This window comes from Girardinichthys multiradiatus, chromosome 6, assembly GCF_021462225.1.
Source record: "Girardinichthys multiradiatus isolate DD_20200921_A chromosome 6, DD_fGirMul_XY1, whole genome shotgun sequence".
Classification (NCBI taxonomy): domain Eukaryota; kingdom Metazoa; phylum Chordata; class Actinopteri; order Cyprinodontiformes; family Goodeidae; genus Girardinichthys; species Girardinichthys multiradiatus.
This window is the reverse complement of record NC_061799.1, coordinates 5,164,338-5,171,052: the sequence shown is the minus strand read 5'-3', so window position 1 is coordinate 5,171,052 and position 6,715 is coordinate 5,164,338. Positions and strand designations below refer to the sequence as shown.

General features: G+C 41.5%; 1 long non-coding RNA gene across 1 annotated transcript; it reads left to right on the top strand.

Annotated features, from left to right (window-relative positions):
• The first annotated feature begins 1,314 nt into the window (after positions 1 to 1,314).
• On the top strand, positions 1,315 to 1,970 carry LOC124869428. The gene is made up of 3 exons (XR_007038582.1): positions 1,315 to 1,504; positions 1,603 to 1,714; positions 1,813 to 1,970. It is a non-coding gene; the product is annotated as an uncharacterized LOC124869428 (long non-coding RNA).
• Positions 1,971 to 6,715: the final 4,745 nt, after the last annotated feature.

The following is a 6,715-nucleotide window of genomic DNA, read 5'->3' as shown; positions in this document are numbered from 1 at the left end:
TGGGTTTTAGAGCAATTTCCGCCTGAAATTACATACCTTAAATAAATCAAGTATAGCTCCACAACTACGAGGACTACAGGCGAACTTTTGGTACCTGTGTAAAGGTAAGACATAAATGAATATATTTTAGTGGAACCACTGTTGCAACCGTCTGATTTATTCATGATTAAACACAGAAAATTTTCTATTTTTTGGCCCTCGCTTTAATTTTTTTCTAAATAAACATTGCAAAACAACATGAAAGTCTTTTGGAAATCCTAGGAGAACCCCCAGGTTGTATTCATAAACATCGTGGCTATAACTGCAGCAAATTTGGACGGAATCAGTTGAAGCATTTATGTTCCACAAAGGTTTTAGTGGGCAATGTGGCAAGCGGAGCTGGGATTTCGGCACAATTTAGCCAAATGTGCCAAAACTGGGCCGAATGTGTTTTTCACCTCATAACAGGGAATCTGGTCAAATAAAAGTACTGATTACCATAGTAGGAGTCATTCTGCATACGACATAGCCTTTGGGCATGACATTTACCCTGTGTATCATCAAAATGTCTCATTGTGCAGAGCATAATATCAATATAATAAATAAAAAACAAGTTGAATTGTATAGTTTTGTCAGTTTTGAAAACAAAAAATTTCAATGGAAAACAATGTCAACAAATGTACAAAAAGCAGTTATGTATAAAAAAATATTGAAATAGAAATATAGGCTGTAAAAATATAGAAATAGATTAGTTCATAGCTAAGTTTTCTGTTTACAAGATGATAAATTATTTGCTACTGTACTCCAAAAATAGACAAACAACACAAAACAGCAATGTTATAAAACAGTAGAGTAATTGGTAAAGTTTAAATAATAAAACAGATTCATAACAAACTTTCAGCCAGTCACCATACAGGACTGGTATGTATTTCTTTGTTGTGCTGGAGTGGGGGGAGGTACGCAGGGTCATTGCTAAGATTTCTGGTTACAAAACTGAAATAAATATGCCATATCATCTCTTTCTGAAATAATAGCCATGTAATATAAAGACGCTTGAAATAAAAAGTAACGGTATTACTTATTTATGAATCGGGTCAATGAGCAGACGTTGCTCATCTTCTTCCTCATCAAAATCCACAGCTGTATCTGAAGTAGTGATGTTACCTCCAACACCGAGGCTTCAAAGCACGCTTCAAACTCGACAGGGTAGTTATGGTGAAGCAGTGGGCCGGAGCTTGCTTCGTGTGACGTCCCCGATGACGTGTGAACCACTTCACTGCTTCATTCAGACCGAGTCAGCTGACTGCTTTGAGTTGACAGGCGGAGTTTCAAACATTTGGTGCGATTCAGTGTATTTAAGATGCTCTCAAGCCCCGGTTCACATCCCCGTTCTACACGTATTATACGTTACGAATAGCTCTCGTTTTTGGATATTCGGAGTTTTGGTGGATTATTCTGTCATGGAGCAACCATCTAGGAAGCGTTCCCAAGTGTGGAATATTTAGATTTGGTGCCACCTAATAAGGTAATGTACTATCAAAGTGTTTATTAGAAAGCCTTTAGCCTATACTATGCAATAGTGTTATAGTTATGGTATCACTGGTTGTTATCTTGGTTTTACAGGTGCAGTGTTTGCTTTGCCCGCAGCTGCTGACGTATAATAATAATACGTCATCAATGCTGAGGCATTATTGAGCCAAACACGAGAACCCTCAGCCTCGTGCCACCAATCAAGGTCAGCATAACATAGATTTACATGCAGAATTAGAAAGAATGACAGTTAAATGTTTGTTAGTTAAATTGAAGTTACTTTTCTTTATGTATTTTATTTAGGATCCAGAAAGCAAGAGCTTGATGAAGCTCTTGTGGACTTCATAGTGAAGGACTCCCAGCCTTTCACTGTATCCAAACCTATACCACCTAGCCAAACAGTTCCTAGTCACACCAGCCTCCTTTGTTCCCTGTGAAATAGTATTTTCCAAAGCTGGAGAAATTGTCTCAAAAAAAAAAAAAAGAAACCATTTGAGCCCTTCTACTGTGCAGAAATGACTTTTCTTGAATAAAAACACCTGAAGTAACACAAGCTCCCTCTTTATTACACCAAGCACAATGTCCAAAAACACTCAGTAAACCAAACACACTCCCAAAGTAAATTTGAATGACAAATCAAAAATTGTCACTTCATTTATTTATTTATTTTTTGTTTTTTATTTAAAATGGGACAGTGGAATTTCATAAAACAAATGACAATTCAAGTTAAAGAAGCCAGAATTAGCCTAATGGCTATTTTCCATATGTAATCCCCTACAATTCATATTATTTTTAAATTATTATTTTTTCATGAGTTAATTACTCAGAATCTTTAATGAGTTACTAAAAACACATATGTACAACATGCATATATACATACATAAGAGCTATTATTTACACAAGAGGTGCATCATATTCCCAGGGCTTAATTTGGTGCAACAATCACTACTGCCAGTAGATGTCACGCAAGGGAATTGAATGAACCTTCGGGTTGTGAACCACTTTATGACACAATGGTTCAAAATGATTCTATGCTTCAAAAAGCCTCATTTTGACTCACTAATCTGAACAATCCACTATGTCAATATCGCTCAACCTGGTAATTTCCTCCAACGCTTCCAGAGTGGTCATCTGCCTCTTCTGCGGCATTATTATAAAAGAAATCCAACAAAAAAATCACCGCCGAAGCAGAACAACAAGCTGACTTGGACTACAGCTGTGCGTAATGACGCCTGTGCGCAAAGCAGCTTAGAATGCCGATTTTATAACCTCCGTTGTGCAGGGAAATTACGCCACAGGAAAACGTTGAGCAAACACGTGACATGCCTCGTTCGAAAGGTGAGGGTCTCTAGTTTCCGTACATACTGGTCAAGTGGGGGCGGACCATACTATAGCCCTGTCCCAATATCAACACTACACCCTACGCCCCTCTATGAAGTGTGTACTTTGTACAAGTGCATGTAGGGGTTGAAGTGCGCAGGTTACAAGCGTGCAAAATTGGAGAATTTGGGACAGAAGGGGTTACTTGCACCTCCGCACCGTAACTGAAACATCAAAAAGAGCGGGAACCAGCGCTGTTTTCAGAGTCTTGCTGCTAAAAAGACTATTTAAAACTGCAACAAGCAATTGTTTTGAGGAAAAGAAAGTGCAGGAAGCGAAGGAGGGTTATACACCAGACTCTCGCTGCGCCAGCGTTTGTAACTTCAGTGTTATGGCCTACTGATTGAATGCAGCTGTTCAGAGGTCAAAGTCACAAACTGCCGTGCAATCATTCCAGTACATGTCAGAGAGGTGCACTCTCTCATTTGTAATTTTGTACCAACTGTCCTCATAATCAAAATCAGATCATGTGCACTCATTATCTCACTGTCAGGTGTCATAGCATTTACTGCCAATGTGACAAAATGTTGAGGTACAGGACCAACTGGAAGCTTCCACTGTTGATCTGGGGCCCAATGTACTGCAGTGTAGTCATAGTCAAAGTCCTTCTGAGTGTGAACTGTCAGTCCATCAGGGTTTGAAATAATAGCAATATTTAATCTGCACATCAAATCTCTACCCATCAAATTGAAAGGACACAAAGGAGACACCAAAAAAGAGTGTTTTAACTGCACTCCCTGTGGAGTGGAACACTTTAGAGGAACAGAAAAACTTTCCCTAACTGTTTCACCTGAAGCAGAGACAGAATGAACATATCGACCACTCAGTTTTGGCTGCTCTTTGAAACATTTAGCTGATAAAAGAGTGTGTCGCTCCTGATTCTACAACAAAAGAAATTTCTTCATCTATCACCATCATAGAAAACATAGGCATTCTTTTAAAAGCAGTGTTCTGTGTATGGAGATACGTGCCTGGTAAAACTACGGAGGCACCTTCTAAGTGTAATATGGCCTCTGTAAGCAACCTATGTGAATCAGTATCATCATGCAACTGTGTGTGTTTTTGAAAAACCTCACGCTCCTTAAGAGACCCCTCCTCAATGCGAGTGACAGCCAGATCCAGGGTCCCGTCCTCCCCCCGTCAGTTACCGGTGTCCGGCCGCTGCAGTTTCTCTGGACATTCATTCCTCCAGTGTCCCAACTTTCCACAGTTATGGCAAGCATCGGAACGGGACCACTGTCCCCTTCCCCGACCTCTGCCCCGGCGTCCCCGGCCTCGTCCTCGAGGAAAAGAACCACGTTGATTTGTGCTGTAATACAGGGTCAGGGCAGCGTTATGCAAATCAGTCCCTCTTTTGTCCGCTTTTTTCTTCTTCCTGTCGTTGATAACATCATCGCTGTGTAAAGCATGTCTTTTCAGCTCCTCAAAACGCACCCCATGTCTCCAACCAACATAAAGAGTCTTAGTTTGTGCTGCGATCTCAGGTAGAAGTCCTTCCATAATATATCCACACAGCATCTTTTCCCAAGGCCCCAAAACAGTAAAGTCAGCGGGGCGCTCCATACCTGAATGTTTATTGAACGCTTCTTCCATCCGGTAAAGAAAATCAGCGACAGTCTCATCAGGACGTTGTTTGACTTGTAGCACGGCACAATCACTCATCTGTGGAAATTTTTTGATCAAGTCAGTGCACAAATGTTCTATGGCATTATACCATGGCCCATTACGATGATTTAAATCACCATTTTCATCTCCAGTTGTCACGCCAAGGCGCACTGCAGGATCTGGCAATCTCAGACCAACTAACTCTCCAGGTTTGATTTTTGCTGCAAGGAGTCGGCGAATTTCTGTGCCGGTAGGTCTCATTTCATGGCATAAAGCTTTAAATTCCGTAGCAAACTTTCTTCTGTCTTCTACGGGATCTGGAAGTAACGCAGCGCTGGCTTGGATGTCTGCTGCAGTCCACGGTCGAAACACCAACTGAGGCTCATTTGTTCCGGCTACTTCCAACATAGGGCATTGATACTCTCCTTCCTCTTTTTTATCTTCTCCTCGTTGTCTTCCACTTCGTAACCATGTAAACTCATGAAAGCTAACAGGAGAGGAGAGGAAAGGTATTTTCTGGTCCTTTGATGATCCCGGTCGCTGCTTATCTGTAGGCTGGTGCATAATCACACCTTCCGCTCCGCTGGGGCCGCTGTGCTCGGTGAGGTCAGCCTGCACTGCAGGTGGATGTGTGAGTTGACTCACGGGCTGATGCTGAAGCGGACTGGCGATTTGTCTTGGCTGACTTGCGGGCAGATTTGCTGGTTGGCCCGCTGCTGGTTGGCCCGCTGCTGGAGGAGGACGGGAGTCTAGATCGAGGTCTGCCATCTGGAGGGCCCGTAACTCCGTCTGTAAAGATGGATATAGACAGGAGGGTGAAGCATCACTAGGTCTATATGGAGGTGGAAACGTGGGGTCATCAACAGCACGACCAGCATTGTCATACCTGTTTCCAACGTCCCTGGACAAATCTTTTCCCCCTGCCATCTGTTTCAATTCGGACTTTCTTTCCCTACGCATAGACTCCGTAATCCATTCATTCCAACATTTTACCCATTTTTCTCTCTGATCTAAATCTTGTTTTTTAATCCTTTTTTCATTTTTTATTTTCTCCCAATCTCCATCCATCAACTGTTTTATTTTATTCAACTGATTTACACTCAAACGTCCACCTTGTGTAAAACCAAACTTATTTTGACTGACAAATCACTCTTGCACAAAATAAACACAAACAACTTCTCTTTATCTACGTGAATCTTTATTGAATCAATTGCCTGATCAACCTCGCTATTCCGATTCAATAATCTTCACCTAATCAAACATGCAAAGTTCTACACAGAAGGGTAAAATATCTAACTACACAAAATAAAAACAGCAGTGTGTGTATGAGATCAAACCAGCAGTTATGGCAGTTATGGCAAAATACAAAGGGAATATGGTTGAACGAAGCTTTGGGAGCGCAGCCCGCCAGAAAGTGTAGCTCAGTGAGATACAGGCAGTCATGAAACATCCCCCAACTGCTGGGGATGTTCAAGAGCACAAAGGGTTATAAAACCTTTGGCGGCAACTCATAAAACATGAAGTTGAAGACAAAGAAAATGGTTGATTTTCACTATAAGGTTATTATAGCAGTCCAGTTTCACAGCGCACCGGCTCTCAGGTGTTCGCACAGTGAAAGCACAATTTTGCGAGACTCGGCGGCCTCAGAAAACAACAGTAATCACGTTTCAAAAGAACAATGGCATGCACATACAATTCAGAACACATTAGACTCTAAGTGGCGATTCTACATCGCACTAAAACCTCCTCTACCCTGCCCAAGCTATTCCTTATAAAGAAATAAAAATAAAAGGTGGATTTTACTTGTCGTTGTCTCCTCTGAGCAGAGGGAGAGTGAGGGGGGTGAAGAGTCTCTGCGCGTCCGCAGTTAAACTCCAAGAAAGTGGTCAATCTCCGTCTTTTGGCCTCCTTGGCGAAAAGGAAAAATATGGTCTGACCGTCAGCAGTCGACTAGAACAAAACAAGGTGGCAATCCGTCTCCTTGAAACCACTATGAGGGATTTTTCTTCTGTTACGTGTTAAACTCACGTCTTCAATCGGCAAAGTGACATTTCTGGCCTTCTTATTCCAGAAACCTCTTACAATTTTTGCCCATAAAATGCTGGTTTGACTTTTCTAGACACTCAATGTTGTTTTATTTTTTATTGGTTAGTTATTTTACCCCTTTGTGTAGAATTTGTGCATGCTTGATTCGGTGAAGATTATTGAATCAGAATAGCGA